Below are 16,355 nucleotides of genomic sequence, written 5' to 3'. Positions count from 1 at the left end.
CCCTCAATAATTTTCTGCAATTGCGTGTCGGACTATAGGTAGTAGGTTAAATAGTAGTAAATTTTATTTTAGGATGGTCACACTTAAATCAATTTGACAGTAAAGTGAGTGAATGTATCGACCGAAGAAGCTAAAACGAAATACTCATTCGTTGTTTTCATAACCATTTCCGTTCACTCACTCATGTCAGTTGGGTTAGTCATCTAGCCCGTTTCGTGTGTTTCGCTTTACTTATCTTGTTTATTTACGTTTGTTATTTAACAAAACTTATTTCGCCGATTATTTTACTAAACTCAACTAACTAACATCTTACCAGTGTTGTGAATACATGTGATATTATTTTGTGTTTGCAAAAGTTAAACTTGCAGTGTTTGTTCTGTAGTTTCGGTTGTTTTGTGTTTATTTTGAACGTTTGGGTGTGTGATTCCAACTGGGTAGTTTAACTTCGAGAATCAAGTAAGTGCTCTATTTTGCAATAGTAATTTCTGCCCACTTTATTTACAATAAAGTTATGGATGGACAAGGTAATCTGGCGTTTACTTGAAGCTGACGGCATGCTTGCGAAACTTATTTTTTGCTCTGTTCTGACCCCGATTCAAGTTACTTAAATTTACTTTTCACTCCAAAGTATCTTCGCATCAGCTTGTACTTTTTTTAATTTTTATGATATCGGCGTGTTTTTTTTATTTTATGAAATAGGAATCATGAATCATACAGACAAAATGACAGCGTGTTGAATGATAATTCTATTCATAACTTGTTGATATCTGCCTTGTTTGTCTTACTAAAATGGTTTACTGTTATATATTTTTGATTGTTTAATACAGGAACATTTCGAAGTTTTACCTATAGTATAAAACTCACAAATCAGGCAAAGTTGTTAACTATTAATTGAACTACCCTCAGTAGGTTGTACTGGTTGTATTACTATTATTTATTCTTTGGTTGTAGCCCTAACAGCGGTTTCTAAGTCTAATTTATGTAGGTACACAGTCAAAAAGGCAAAAATATCTATCCAGACAAATGGCTTAAAAATATGTGTACACGACTTTATTGTCTAAGGTGTAAGAGCGTACACATATTTTTGAAACTGGGAATGTATATATATTTATGCCCTTGACTGTACCTATTTTTATTTTATTTCTTGAATTTCGTGAGAATATATAGAATAGAGGGGTACTGTCATAGTAAATTTTGTAGTCACAGTAAATTTACTGCCATATATCGACACATATGATTTTGACCCATGTTCTTTCACTGATGTGTTAAAATTGTTAAATAACAAACGAAACCGTCAACGCCATCTAGCCGAGAATAGGCCAAAGGTTGGTATTGGTGATAGCACCATCTGTGCCAGAATAAAATTTTCTTGCTTTCCGAGGCATGTGAGGAGTTACATTGGTCTTTGGTAAAACACAGTCAAACCTTGAACTACCCTCCATAAAAATGTGTCAGAAACCATCTCAGTTAAGCGGTATAAATAAATAAAATAAAATAAATTAAAATAAAAAGCCTTTTTATTCCATAGTTACTAATAAAACATTTACAATCTTAAAAAAATATATTTAACCTTACATACTATAGTGTTAGGACCCCTGTCGGGTATAGGCCTCCTCCAACCTCTTCCACCGTTCTCGGTCTTGTGCCTCCGAAAGCCAGTTGTGGGATATCTTTTCAATATCGTATATTTAAGCGGTATATTTATATAAAAATAAACATTCTAAAATTAAAGCATTTTGAGATCTAGGAATTTTGGTAAATGGGTAATAGGTAGATTATTATATGTATAGCTTAGGGGTTCCCAATCTTTTTCATTTCATGCTGCACCTACAAGTTTAAAATTTATACCAAGGCTATTCGAAATAGATAGGTAACATGGTGAGGATTCATTCTGAAAAAAAAAAAACTGGCTAAGTGCGAGTCTGTAAAAATTTCAACTGTCTAGCTGTCACGGTTCATGAGATACAGCCTGGTGACAGAGTCTTAGTAATAGGGTCCTGTTTTTACCCTTTGGGTACGGAACCCTAAAAACCAACATAATAATGTTCATATACAAACAGTCACTGTCATTGTTCTGTTATTAGTTCCCTGCTACCCAAAGGTTGTTTGTAAGAAATCACTTTTAAGTCTTAAGACTGCCTTTGTTACTTACTTTTAATCTTGGCATTTCATTTTCGGTGTTGTTTTTTAGGGTTCCATACCCAAAGGGTATTTTTTTTTTTTTTTAATCTGGTTTTTATGGAGGCTTTGGACACTCTAGGTGAACATGTCAGCCTCATGGGTGCTATCATAGTTCCCTACTCAAGGGAGAGGTCAATAAAGTGGTAAACACTGATTGCTTTGTCCGATATAGGCTCTGCCAACCAACAATTGATCTGTCCATTGTGCATGGAGCCCAGACTACCAAAAATTCTTTTTCTCAAGTCCGAATTCCGGACGCATTCCAACAACACGTGAACCCAAAGGGTATAAACGGGACTTTATTACTAAAACTCCTCTGTCGGTCTGTCTGTTACCAGGTTGTATCTCATCAACTGTGAGAGCTAGACGGTTGAAATTTTCACAGATGATGTATTTCTGTTGCCGCTATAACAACAAATACTAAAAAGTACGAAACTCTCGGTGGGCGAGTCCGACTCTCACTTGTCCGGTTTTTTAAATGTTTGGTTCACAATAAATACTTACTATATTTACTAACCAATGGTGTAATCTTTCACTCATATTTAATATTCCAAATTCATTATCAATGAACCTTATCAAAGAAGCTGTACAAATATTCATGGCTAAGGTATTTAGAAAACTTGCAAGAGTAATTTCTACACTATAAACATAAAGTAGATATGGATGATAATGAAAAGAGCGAATGTTGAATAATTTCCTGCCTCGCACAGCTCAACTATAGAATGAACCGTCGCCTGCGGTATTTCCGGACCGATACAACCTTCAAACCTTCAAGAAAAGAGCATACTCCCATCTTAAAGGTCGGCGACGTACTTACAACCCCTGTGATGTTGTGGCTGTCTATGGGCGATGGTAATCGCGTTTGCCTCCTATTTTATTTTAGTTGGTTCGATTCCTGGGCGAGACAAGCAAATTTAAAGAAATCTTTGAATGCAGTTTTGTTTCTTTTTAAAAATAAAATTGAGCTAACTTAAGGCTTTAAGGTACTTTCCCTCCAGGGCCCATAATTTTTTTCCATACTGTATAAATCTATGCTATGCGGGTACTATTTTTGTTGCTAAAAATTGTAATAAGTACAAAGAAATTAGAGCAAGTAGAAGTTTTGCAACCAAAACTTCTACTCACTGTTTTTTAGGGTTCCATACCCAAATTGTTTACTATCTTTCTACTACTACTAGAAAATCACATCAACACTACAGTCAAATGAGTGACTTAAGACCTAGCTCGACTCTCCTGCCGATACCTATACCAATTTAAAGTAAAAAATGCGTACCCATTGCTAAAACAATTCCTAGTTTCCTGAAAGGTAATTAGTAATTAAGAATTACACAGATAACGCTTCCTATTGCTTTGAATTAATTGCGTGCAAATTCACGATACACATCAAAGAACATAAAAACGTCTTACTTATTCTATTCTAGTACCGTCGACGTTATGTTTACATTTTTCGCCTTATTACGAAGGAGTAAGGTGCAAAAGTGTTGACATATTTTTGACGTCTTACATTTAGCCGATTTTGTTGAAGCCAAACGTTTGTTTGAAACTTCGTAAGTGCCTATATTATACGAACACTTCATACCGTTCTTCGTGCTTTTTCCTTTTCTTTTTTTTACCAATGCGCGTTTGAAAGATCTTAACTATGTCGCCATCAGATATATCGGAGCAGTCAAGGCGCTCACAAATATCTGAACACGCCTTTAGAGTGCCAGGCGTTAGAGTGCGTTTTCAAATATTTTCGAGCACCTCTGCCCCTCCGATATGCAGTAGAGGCAATTTTCTACAAGCCATATGCTCTTGCTTGCTCAAAAGGTCCTAACCGCCCATGAGTTCCTAGTACCATATGACGTTTTGAGGTGCAGTCAAGGGCATGAATATATATACATTCCCAAAGTTTCAAAAATATGTGTACGCTCTTAAACCTTAGACAATAAAGTCGTGTTCACATATTTTTGAGCCATTTGTCTGGATCGATATTTTTGCCTTCGACTGTACTTGCGTTATATCTGTTCAACTTTGTAAGGTGCAGGAACCGATCTGTTTAATATGTTAAACAGTTCCGTGGGTGATTTAATGATGGACAAAACGCATAGCGAACCACGATCCCACTGATTAATTATATTATTATGTAAGTAGCTAAGTAGTGTATGTTTGCGCGTGAGTGGTTTGTTAGTAAGTTATAGATTTGACTTCTTTTCGTAAAAAAACTGGCTTCATGGCTTAGCAGGCAAAGCCTCGAGGAAAACCCATGTTTTCTTCCCTCCCTCCAATTCCTCCTTTAGACGGTTAGATTGATGGAAATAGTTAATAGACCCGGGGAAAAGGCATGTTGGCCTTTCATCTATTCGTTTTCTAATTTTAATCTTTTTATGTTATTTTTAACATTCTACTCAGAATCACGAACTATTTAATATACTAACGAAGAAAAAAGTGTCTCAAGATTTTTAATTCCGTTACTATTTTTCATGAACTTTGTATGATTGAAAAATTTATAATATGGAAATTATGGGACACTTTATTTCTCCTGTACGATTTTACTTGACCTTAAATAATGAATAGCTTGTTCTATGTTCATTCACCATACATATATCTTTCTTCTTTCTTGAAATCTGCCACCAACTGTCGGTCCTTTAATTACAGTTGCATATGGAATATGGCAATCGCAACCCTGACTTTATGTCCATAAAGTGCATATTTCATTGCATTATTCCGTCATTAAACACCAAATGAAAACCTCAAAATAAATCGCTGTTAATTTAAGCCTTATTCAGTTGAGTTAAGGTACACTTTTTCTTAAAGCGCTGTGGGTTTAAAGCGAGATGCAAGTCTGTCTGTCTATAATTAAATTGATTTATTTCCATCCTGTCCCAAATTAATACGTGCGAAGGAGAAGACAGGAGGCGTGAGAATTTGTAAATGAAACTACGTGAAAATTACCATGAAATTGAACGAGCGAAGCGAAGGTCTCCAATTCAGCTTGGGCCAAAAAAGCTATCGTATCGCATGTCTGTCCGGCTGTTCTCCTGTCTACAGCTCGTGTTTTACATTTTGCAGAAAGAATATATAGGATAGAGGGGTACTGTCACAGTAAATTTTGTAGTCACAGTTTTACTGCCATCTATGGACACACGATTAAAACTAAAAATATCAAAAAATGTGTATGTATATGGTGATCTTTTAATTTGTATTTCATATTTCATTTATTGCACAGTCATGATACATAAAATAAGGTGTTACAAATAAAGTAAGTAAATTCATGACACCCTGTTAGGGCACAACAACAATGTTTAACTTACTATCTAATACCTATTAAAACATTTCATTATAATATATCTACCGTAATTTGTGTAAAGAAATAAAATAAGATAATTATAATCATCAAATAATAACATTGTAAAAGTGATAAAAGATAAAAAAAAATAATAACATTCCATACATTCCGATTTTGGCAATTGTAAAAGTAAAAGTAAAATAAAAAGAATAAAAAAAATTAATCATAATTTGAATTCAATGTCACAATAAATAAATTAAAGTATTTTAAATTCTTATTATAAGTATTTGCGCTATTTTACTTCGTCAGCTTTTCATCATTTAAAAATTCCTCAATTGAGTAATAGCATTTGTGAATTAACATGTCTTTTAATTTCGTTTTAAATAATTTGTCACTTGGTTCAAGTTTAATAGTGTCCGGAATTTTATTGAAAATTGAAATACAATTATATTGTGGCCCATTTTTGAAGATAGCCAAGTTAGATTTTGGTAGGAGTAATTTGTTTTTATATTGGCTTCTAGTTTTTGATGTTTCCGGTTTTATCGGGAATAGATCTGGGTGTTTTCGAACAAAGAGGGCCTTATTATTTTATATGATTTTAGAGGGATTTATTATTTTTTTAGATTTTAGAGGGATTTATTATTTTTATATGATTTTGACCCATCTTCTTTCACTGATATGTGGTAAAATTGTTAAATACCTAACGAAACCGACAACGCCATCTAAATGAGAATTGCTTAAAATAATAATGTTTTAAACCTAATATATGTATGTAATTTCCTCATAGGTGATGTGAAAAGCAGTATGTGTCACATGGTAGCAAAATTATTTTCACCTTGGGCGTTAACACTTGAATCCCTCACTACACTCAGGATTCTATTATAGAATCCTTCGCTTCGTTTAGGATTCAATTGTACGCCCTCGCCGTAAATATGTCATTTTGCTCCCTTGTGACTTGTGACACAATCTACTATTTTTCCAAATTCCCATTTTTATCCAAAACTGTTGCACAAACGCCAAACGCGCGTGAAGTCACGTTCCGAATTTCGAAATTCAAAAATTCGTCCATGGAATTGTTCGTCTGGGAAAACGGTGTTTCCATTCACAAAGTTTACCGACCGCTTAACATAAAGCTAGTGTTACATTTACTAGATACTTGTAAGGATTGAGAGGTCTGATTACACTTGGTATTGTAGAGATGAGTAGATAGTGGTTTTTGAATGACAGTGGTGCGGTCAATTGGTTTCGGCCAGTGACAACCACAGACAATGCTGCTATCTCCAACGCTTTATCTAGTAAAGAACCACTACCACTGTATTGTGCCCTCGAAGTACGTATAAAATGTACGAGTAAGAGGGATCAAGATATACTGGATCCATAGGTTCGGTTCAGTATGCGGTCGGAGTGTTGTGGAGCAAAAAACAGGAACTGTTTGCGTAATAAGTGTTTTTGACATTTTTATTCACGACTGGAGATGTCATGTTTTGTTGAACTTTGTTTCTGGTACTTTCACAATACTTTGCAGACACTGTTCAATACAACGGCATTATGAAAATAACGCTTGTTCAACGGATGCGGAAAATCTTCAACAGAGTATTTGTTGGCTAGTGAAAACACATTCTTTGGTCATGTCCATCTTCACCACTTAGATGGTTGACAGTCCTCAACTGTGCGTTTCTCAATAAACTTCCTGCCTAGCACAGCTCAACTGTAGAATGAAATGTCGCTCGAGGTATTTCCGGACAGATACGACCTTCAAACCTTCAAGAAAAGGGCGTACTCCCATCTTCAACGCCAGCACTGCACGTTTGCCTTCTACATAATTAAAAAACCGGACAAGTGCGTGTCGGACTTGCCCACCGAGGGTACAAATAAAACTAGTATTTTCGCTATTATTACAATGGGGTAAGGTGCAAATACCTATGTTTAATGTTTGCTGCTTGTCCCTCAAAAGTGAAATATCACAATAACTGAACTGAACAATGATGTAAAAGATAAATAATTGTGCCATTTTCAATCAAAAGGGTACTTATTGTCGCTTGTCAGTAAGGCGCTATTTCCATATAGCGTCACAATTTCATTTACCTATAATTATAAAGCTCAAAAACTTCAAAAGTCATCTTGCATTTTGTGAATTTTGAGGTAAATTTAAGACACACATTGTTGTTTTCTACTTAGACCTTTTGCACATAAAACTGGACACAGCAGCAATATCCTTTAATGTAAACAAAGATGTTTTCCTCTTATTTTATTACCCTGGTCAGGGCATTACAAAGTCACCATCATATTATTAGTCGATGCATAACATTAACAACTAAGAACAGTGCGTACTGCACTAAGTCTGACCGCACTATGATGTAATAAAATAACATACTTCTTACGAATAGTATAATATAATCTTCAGTCAGTCATTTAGCATCGAAAGTAGCGTATCCCAACCTTAACTAAAAAGATTTATCATATGTATATATATACATGCCGGCGGCCGATCGTTAAATCAGGCAGATCATACAATTTCTAGGCATATCGTGAATCGTGAAAATCAATATCTCGTTCTCTGAGTCGACGGAGCGCCGCTCCGCGGGGCTCCTATTTCTGGACAGTTTGCCCTTCGGCCATCTGAAGCAACCTATTAACGAACCTGTCCTACCTATACCTATATATTGGTTTAATGTGACTGCAGTCAAAACATTACATAGGAACTTTACGATCGGCCACCAACGTAGAGACCAATTAAACCGTTGCAGAAACTCTCTATAATATGGAAAAATAATTGAGTGGCAGATGTTTTTCATACTGATAACCGATTATGTGGCTTGCTCGGGTGCAGCCCTACGATTGGTGTCGATGGTCAAATTACGAGTGGCGCGTCCCGAACTGTCAGACGATCATCGCCCGCCATTACGGCGTCGGAGTGTGATTTATCTAAGCTATGCCTGTTTTCCGTGGTTTTATGTATCCTTTATTTAATGATGTATGGTGTTTTCTCCTCTAATAATACGTTACTATAGATGTTGACCGTACCATCGTCCACACAAGTCACACAACTGACAATCTATCAAACGACGGACGTAATCTCTTTGTAAACCTTATTACTAAGACGTAACGTCTACCTATGATCAGATATTAAGAACGTGCTGTATGTATTAGTGCTTTGTACGCGGTCAATAAGTTTCGGTTCTTTCCACAACGCACAACAGATTGTGGACTTAAATACAAAGAACCCCTACAGCTGTCCTGTCTAGATATCATATTCAATCTTAAACCTATAAGAATATGGTTGGAAATGAAAGATAATTGTAGGTCTGGCATAACAACTTACTTTATAAAGGTCTTATGTAAGCAGGAAATTTTGGAGAGTCGACATTTTGTGCGTGATTTTAGGATAACTGAATGCGGTACAGTGATGTCATCGACCGAAATGCCTGTTTGAGCTAACTGTTACTCGGGAATGCATCCTTGGCAAGGACGGCCGTTTTTGAACCGACTTTAGAAAGGCAGCTCAGATTAGCCTACCGCTAACATGGAAAAATTGAAAATCCTTATCGTCTCTATCGCTCTAGCATATTCGAGCGACAGAGAGCCAGATAACGTTTTTCCATTATCTCTCTAGCTGTTACCAGTTGCTGTTTAAGCCATTGTAAAGTGAAAATCATGAGATGAGAATCAGTTTTTCAAGCAGTTCCATCTCATTTAGTTGGGAAGACTTCGGAAATATTCATTCAATATTCAAAAATGCATCGGACTATACTCGTTAACTTTAACTGACTAACCTAACCTAACACTGAATGACACAAGAAAAGCTTTCTGACAAGTTACATTTTCCATATCTACCAAGACACTATGTTTTATGTTCTTTTAATCGAAACTTTACTACGATTATAAAACCCATTCTACCATCCTGCAACGCAATCGACAGAGCTCTATAAACTAGATAAACAACGCTATTACAGAGTTATTAGGAATTAATTCACTTCGTTATTATCTATGTAACCAAATCTGAATTATGCAGATAGCGATTGTTGCATTAAATTGGTTGAATTTATAATTTTGTGTATATTGAAAGCATAGATCGCCCCGCATTCTTACCAATTGAATTTCAATCTTAATTTGTTCATAACACGTTGCATGTTTGAGTGTTAAAAATTTGATGGTCATATCGCTTTGTAGTTAAACCATCATAAGTATAACCTCTAGGTACAGGGAAAGACCGTCTATACAAGCTCTTTCGTCGCTTTAACTCTTGCGGAAGGAGTCAAGCTCTTGCTCTCTGTGTCTGAGCGACGTACTCTTGAACGTATACGTATTATACAAATACAAGAGTTATTGCCCTATGACGGTCTTCTCAGCAATACATTTTATATGCCGGTCTTGTCCACGTGTCACGGCCCCTATTTCTCGTGTATCCTGCCCCGCGTTCTTACCAATTGAATTTCAACCTTAATTTGTTTATAACACGTTGCATGTTTGGTTGTTTAAAATTTGATGGTCATATCTTTTTAGCTAAACCATCATAAGTATAACCTCTAGGTATAGGGAAAGACCGTCTATACAAGCTCTTTCATCGCTTTTAATACGAGAGTTCTTGCCCTATGACGGTCTTCTCAGCCATACATTTTATATGCCGGTCTTGTTCACATGTCACGGCCCCTATTTCTCGTGTATCCTGCCTTCCTCTACCCTCCCTAAGTCCACTACTTTTACATCTGAGAAAAAGCGAATTCTAAACACGGTTTTTGCCGAATCAGAGGGCCTACATCGAAAAATCGAAAAGCGTTATCTGCCTCTCTATCTATCACTTGAATAGAGCGAAAGAATGGCAGATAAAGATTTTAGATTTTACGATGTTGGCGGTATCGGTATAGGCTCCCAGCACTACTATACTGGATGGTTTCGACTCACACTTGCTTGGAAATCGATTGTAATATCACCCCTGTAAAGCCGCATTCTTTAGACGTAACTAGTATTGGTAAGACATTGCGCTGATTACATTAACATTAAGTAAGTATACTTGTATACGCATCTTGTAAATAATGGGTTCGTAATCCGAAAGGGCTAATGGGTGTTTCATTAATGTTGTAATGATAACGCAATGTTCGAAAGCGGTTACAGCACTGATACATTTTTTTATTAGATTACTAAGTAATGTTAAATAAATAGTAAACGAGTTAAAATCATATAAAATGCTAGGGAAACTAGCTACCTTTTCGTTTTAGTTTTCATGTTATTTTTGCGAATTTATTGACTATTGAAATAGCGTCGGAATTGAGTAATTTTCGTACCTTTTACACGTTTAAGCAAAAACCTAAAATTTATCATTTCGTTTATCTTTCCTCTTGTCATTCATAGGTAGCCCAAAATTAAAATCGAAGCATTTATTTTCGTAATATCAATGTTACATTTTTATCTGTTACGTAAACACACGAATGGAAACATTTTAAACCCAATATCCTAAATCATGTAAAAAAGTAGACCAGTTCACAGGTTTATGAGCAGTATTTAGCAGTAAATCCGACATTACGACCCGTTTCTAAAATAAACAGCGTTTGATCGCTTCGGCGAATCGGCAACGGTGTCTCGAATCGATACGGGGAATCGAGATACTCGAGATAGGGCAGAATTCTGTTGATGTAGCATTTGGTGACAGCCTAATAGAGTTGGTACGAAGCCAAGTATTGATTGAAATTGAAATAATTTGAGGAACACAGTGTGTTGGCGTCCTGGCTTATTAGTATTACCACAGAATAAGTAATAGTATTATCATACAGAACGGCCACGCACCGCCCCGTCCCGACTCGAATTACCTCACACCGCGACAGCAGATTGACGGCCGTTTGCCGGCCGCTCATTACTCTTTTAAGCAACTTACTCACACAATGACGCATGCCGCGTGTACAGACGTGCAGTTCACATATAGAAACGCAAGTGATTTCTGATGTATGGCGTGTCCGCCCTGTGGTATTACTATAGCTGCCCTGCCCTGGTAACTTATTGTTTCAAATTTCTCTGTGAAATGCGCCCTGTAGCATGTCCAAAAACATAGTAACGAGATTACGTTACCCCAATATAGGAGGGGTCACATACTGACCGTCAATGGGGGCCCGTATCGGTGTATCGCCCTAGCGTAGAACAATACCAAATTGTCGAGTCACTGCTTTCAATAGTCATGAACGCGTGGTGCAAGTAAAGAAATAGAGGCCAAACGCACACTTCTAACGTACACTTAGACTTCAAAATTATATCTAAAATAATGACCGTACATGTATTGGTGCAAGCAAAATGCACGGGCGAATGAGAACCAAATGATATCATTTTAATGTCAAAATGCAAGTTTCAATTGGTTTAAATTTTGATGTTTGCACTGAGCTGCAGAAACAGTAAAATTGAAGGTATTTAACACAATCTTGAAAGCTTTTTGTTGACATATAAAATTACGTTAATACGTAATTTTAAATGACCTCCAACATAAAACAACTTTATGTAAGAGGAGAAATGACATGACATTTTTAAAATTCTGTGAAATCAAATTGAGTGGAAATTCAAAAATAACCCGCGATATCACCCACAAATGACACGTAAAATTGTCGATACTCGATACACGTTATTTAATTTTATTCCATAGGTATCTTTAATTGCATTTCAAGCAAATTGAATGATTAGGTAATGAGTATTTTATGTATGTCAATGAATAATTGAATACGTTTTCAGCGGTACTTTGACGCTTTTTCTCCAAATTCTAATTTTATGATCAAATATATTTTATGATCATATCTTAGAAAACACTGCTAAGGAGTAATGTTTATAATATAAAGTTACATGCTCAATTTGAAACTTGTAGGTTAGGTTAGTTACAGTAATGTATGTATGTACAGTCGGCATCAGATATATCGGAGCGGCTAAGGTGCTCACAAATATCTGAACACGCCTCTATTGTCAGGGCGTTAGAGTGCGTGTTCATTGTGAACACCTCGGCCGCTCCGATATATCTGATGGCGACTGTACAGTCATCAAAACGATACATATTTGATATTTGTATACAAAGGTGCTAAGCTAATAATTTTGCTGATGTGTCGATTGCCTCTCGTCACTTGAACCACAATACTCGTTGCATTAGAAAGTGACTGACATTAACAATATAGGTAATTTGGACAATTTAAACATTGCTCCGTGCATAAGCATAATACTCGGTCATCTTAATAAAACGGAGAGATCGTGCAATCGACGGGTATTGTCTTCTGCCTTTGTATTAAAATATTTCGTTAGAGAAATGCTGTGATTATCTTAATATTAAATTTTACTTTTTACACGACTATTGCATAAAGGAAAGGACTATGAGTTGATACAATACAAATACGCTTTATTGCACACCTCAATAAAATAAAATAATACAAAAGAAAACAGAAGCACAAACAGAGGTAAACAACAGGCTGTCTTATCGCTAAAAAGCGATCTCTTCTAGACAACCTTTGGGTAGAGTTTTGAATGATTCACGGTTAGTTCACTAGACTTATATACAAAAGGTAATCACGGTCTATATCCCGGTCAATATAAGTCTAGTGAACCTTTGGGTGAACGTTACATATTTAAAATACATTTAAATCTAGAATTTGAAAGTGTAATCTGAGGTTTTTGGGCATGTATTCATGATCTCAACTTAAGGTACCATTCGGATTCCGAATGCACCAGAATTGCTGCTGCAGTAATGCGGTGCCACATTGCTGGATAGGAGGATAGGAGGATGTAGTGTAGATCGTCAATTGGACGTATTGGTGCATGTAGTATTGTTAGCTATCGAGTCTCATCCAGATGCAACCAGTTGATATTACTGTTGATGAGGCATTCCTCGCTGTGCTCATTGTTATTAACGATTGGAGAATACACGCTGGTTGTAAACGGTTTGGTGTACTGGTGGTCAAAGGCCTTTCCCCACTTTTTCCAATCCTGCCGGTTCTGTGCAGTCTTCGGCCATTCCTAAAAAGTAGTCTAGCGTCGTTTCGCCATCGCCGACATGGTTTGCCAAATCGTTTTGAGCTGGGCTGCTACTCAGCGGTGCTCTTTGCCCACAGCTCGGTGTATTCCCATTTGTTCCCGGCCCACGTGACAGCCGCCATACATGAGGCGGGGACAGATGGGAATGTTTCATATTAACGCACCTATTTCCATCTGTGCAGTGCACGGCGGGGCCAAATGGAAATACACCTACAGCTCACTCAGATATTGTTGGTGTTAATATTTCTCAACTAACACTACTTAAAAATCCACGTTTCGAAATGTAAAATAAACCAGATTATACAAATTTACCGTGGCTCGTTTGACGTCTCTTATCTGATATCAGTGGACGCTCCGTCTCAGTGATCTCAAATTGTTTAGATTACAAATTTAGTCGGTTTACTAACGGACAACTTGAAGGCGAGGTATGATCAAGCCGATCGGTGATCTTACAGTTAGGCATATTTGGCGCGCAGTTAATCTTTGTTTTAAAAAATGCTGTATAAACATTACAACTTGTGGGTTTGGAATTTGGATTGGAGCCCCCACGGCTCCGCCATTTAAAAAAAATATATAATTATCGAACTTGCTCACAAAATTTCAAGAGAATCGGTTGAGAAATACGACGTGTAGTGCAGAACAGCACAACATAATTATCATTTTATTCACAAGCTATCAATTACTTAAAACTGCGGAAGCTGTTCTTTTCTCTCCATCTTCTTTTAGTTCCTTTAGGGGTATATCGCGTGGCCAGGACGTTAGATTAGCTTAGTTTAGCTATAGATTATTGATATAGTATCTTGAATTTAAAGTTCAAAATAATTTAAATATATCATAAATTGAAGGATCAAAAGGAATGTAGTATTTATATTTCTTCTAATAATCTTAATCTAGTTCTTTCATTGATTTGCTACCTTTATACGTACATCTAAACATACTGTGCAATATTAACGATCTGCCAATTAATCCTAAAAAAGGACCGATATAATTGCCCACTTGATTTACGTTTCAAAATCAATTCAAGGTTCAGACTGCAAAAACTGGATTTCTTTATAAGGTACGGTGGAGTGACCTGTTAGCACTTAGTCACAGGGATATATTTAAAGTGCCCTGTGTATGCATTTGCATATAATACTTTCCAGAATCACTTTTAAGTCATTTGCATTCTTAAATGATTATAAATTGGTCGCGGTCACAAATACTTTTGAATTACGAAGAACACTTTACTATCACAGACAAACTAAAAATCTCTTGATTTGTGTTTTGACATTTTCGTTGTTTTTTTCCAGATAATATCAGGCCCCTAATTTACGACGGTGACAGGTGCGACAGTTGTCGACATCACTGTTACTGACGTCACATGCCTCCATAGGCTACGGTAACCGCTTACCATCGGACGGGCGGTGTGCTTGTATGCCACCAACATTTTAATTTAAAAAAAACTCCATCATATCGATATCGATTTTGACTAAATACTTACTTACCTATAGTTATTTTATTTATTACTTACTTATTACTTTTTTTTATTTATTTGTTTATTAGGATCACCAGCAGAAGATACAATTTACATACTAGAATTAACATACTAAAAGGGCACATTTTTTATTGATCGCCCACTTAAAGTACAAATAAATACAAATACAAAGCAAGTAAGTAGTTGTAAGTTACAATGTCTATTAACCAGACAATATTCCTTGCGGATCTCCAGGTCCCAGTACAATGCTCTTCTCGCCATCACTCGCGCAAGCAATTAGAATATTAGGCGAGTACTTCCGCGGGCAAAGTAGCGAGGTCGTGGGTTAATGTTACATTACGTATGGAAATGATTGATTTTCGGCAGTCAATAAGTATTGCACCTTTGCACTGTAGAAACTTAGAAAGGCCATGCTCATTACTATACAGGCTCATTTAGAAGACGTTACGATACGAGTTTTGTTACTTTGTGGTATTTGATTGATCGGTTGAAAACTTAGAGGATAGGTAGAACCAAACGGAGACGCCTTTAGGCCGAGCACATGATTGACGCGACAGTATCTCGCCGCGAGATAGACTACCCGTCTTTTACTAACTGTATAAATTAAATGTTGACGGGTAGTCTATGTCGCGGCGAGATACTCTTGCGCCAATCATGTGCTAGCCCGATAGGTCTGTAATTTTCTGTACAAAAAAGTCTGCCGATTTTTGCGGGGGAGGGGAACGTAACATAAAAATTGCCATGTCAGATAAACGTCAGTCCATACATTGTGTATGACCATCTGACTATTTTCTGTCTGTCTGTCACCAGGCTGTATCTCATGAAACGTGATAGAATTTTCACACATGATGTATTTCTGTGGGCCGCTATAACAACAAATACTAAAAACTGAATCAAATAAATATTTAAGTGGGGCTCCCGTGGGTTTTTTGCGTAATGGTACGGAACCCTTCGTGCGCGAGTCCGACTCGCACTCGGCCGGTTTTTTCACTTAGGTACCTACATGTACTTTTTTACCAGGAGAAACGTCCAAAAGTGAAATTTCTAACAGACAATGAGCGAATTTTAAATGAGCAATGTCAAATACATAAATCATAAAACAATAGTTAGAAACCTACGCTTGTAAAATTCGAGCTAGCGATTAGTTCCAAATAGCCTGACCTCGTTCTATCTCTACGTAGCGCCTAAACGTAGGTGACGTAACATTGACCGACTGAGCCCAATAAGGTCTTTTCCGCAGATTTATAGGCGCATAGACATCACATATAAACACCACTGTTATTATAGAAATTAGGATGTGTCCCGATATATTTGGTCACTCTAGCCGTCACTATGACCGACTGATATTGCACTGATATGCACCGACTTGAACAGAACAAAGTGAGGAGTGTCATTATAAACATTCCAGACATTGTAATTGAAAATGCCATGCAGAGTCAGCTT

General features: G+C 36.7%; 1 protein-coding gene across 1 annotated transcript in view; it reads left to right on the top strand.

The window, feature by feature from the left end:
* The first annotated feature begins 209 nt into the window (after positions 1 to 209).
* Positions 210 to 16,355, top strand: part of LOC134751830 (pleckstrin homology-like domain family B member 2) — an 89,983-nt gene continuing 73,837 nt past the window's right edge. Inside the window, exon 1 of the mRNA XM_063687324.1 lies at positions 210 to 456. The gene's annotated coding sequence lies outside the window, so the exon portion shown is untranslated. The remainder of the gene's footprint in view (positions 457 to 16,355) is intronic.

The sequence above is a fragment of the Cydia strobilella genome, chromosome 23, assembly GCF_947568885.1.
Source record: "Cydia strobilella chromosome 23, ilCydStro3.1, whole genome shotgun sequence".
Lineage (NCBI taxonomy): Eukaryota > Metazoa > Arthropoda > Insecta > Lepidoptera > Tortricidae > Cydia > Cydia strobilella.
Note: the sequence above shows the minus strand (reverse complement) of the source record. Positions and strands in the feature narration are given on the sequence as shown.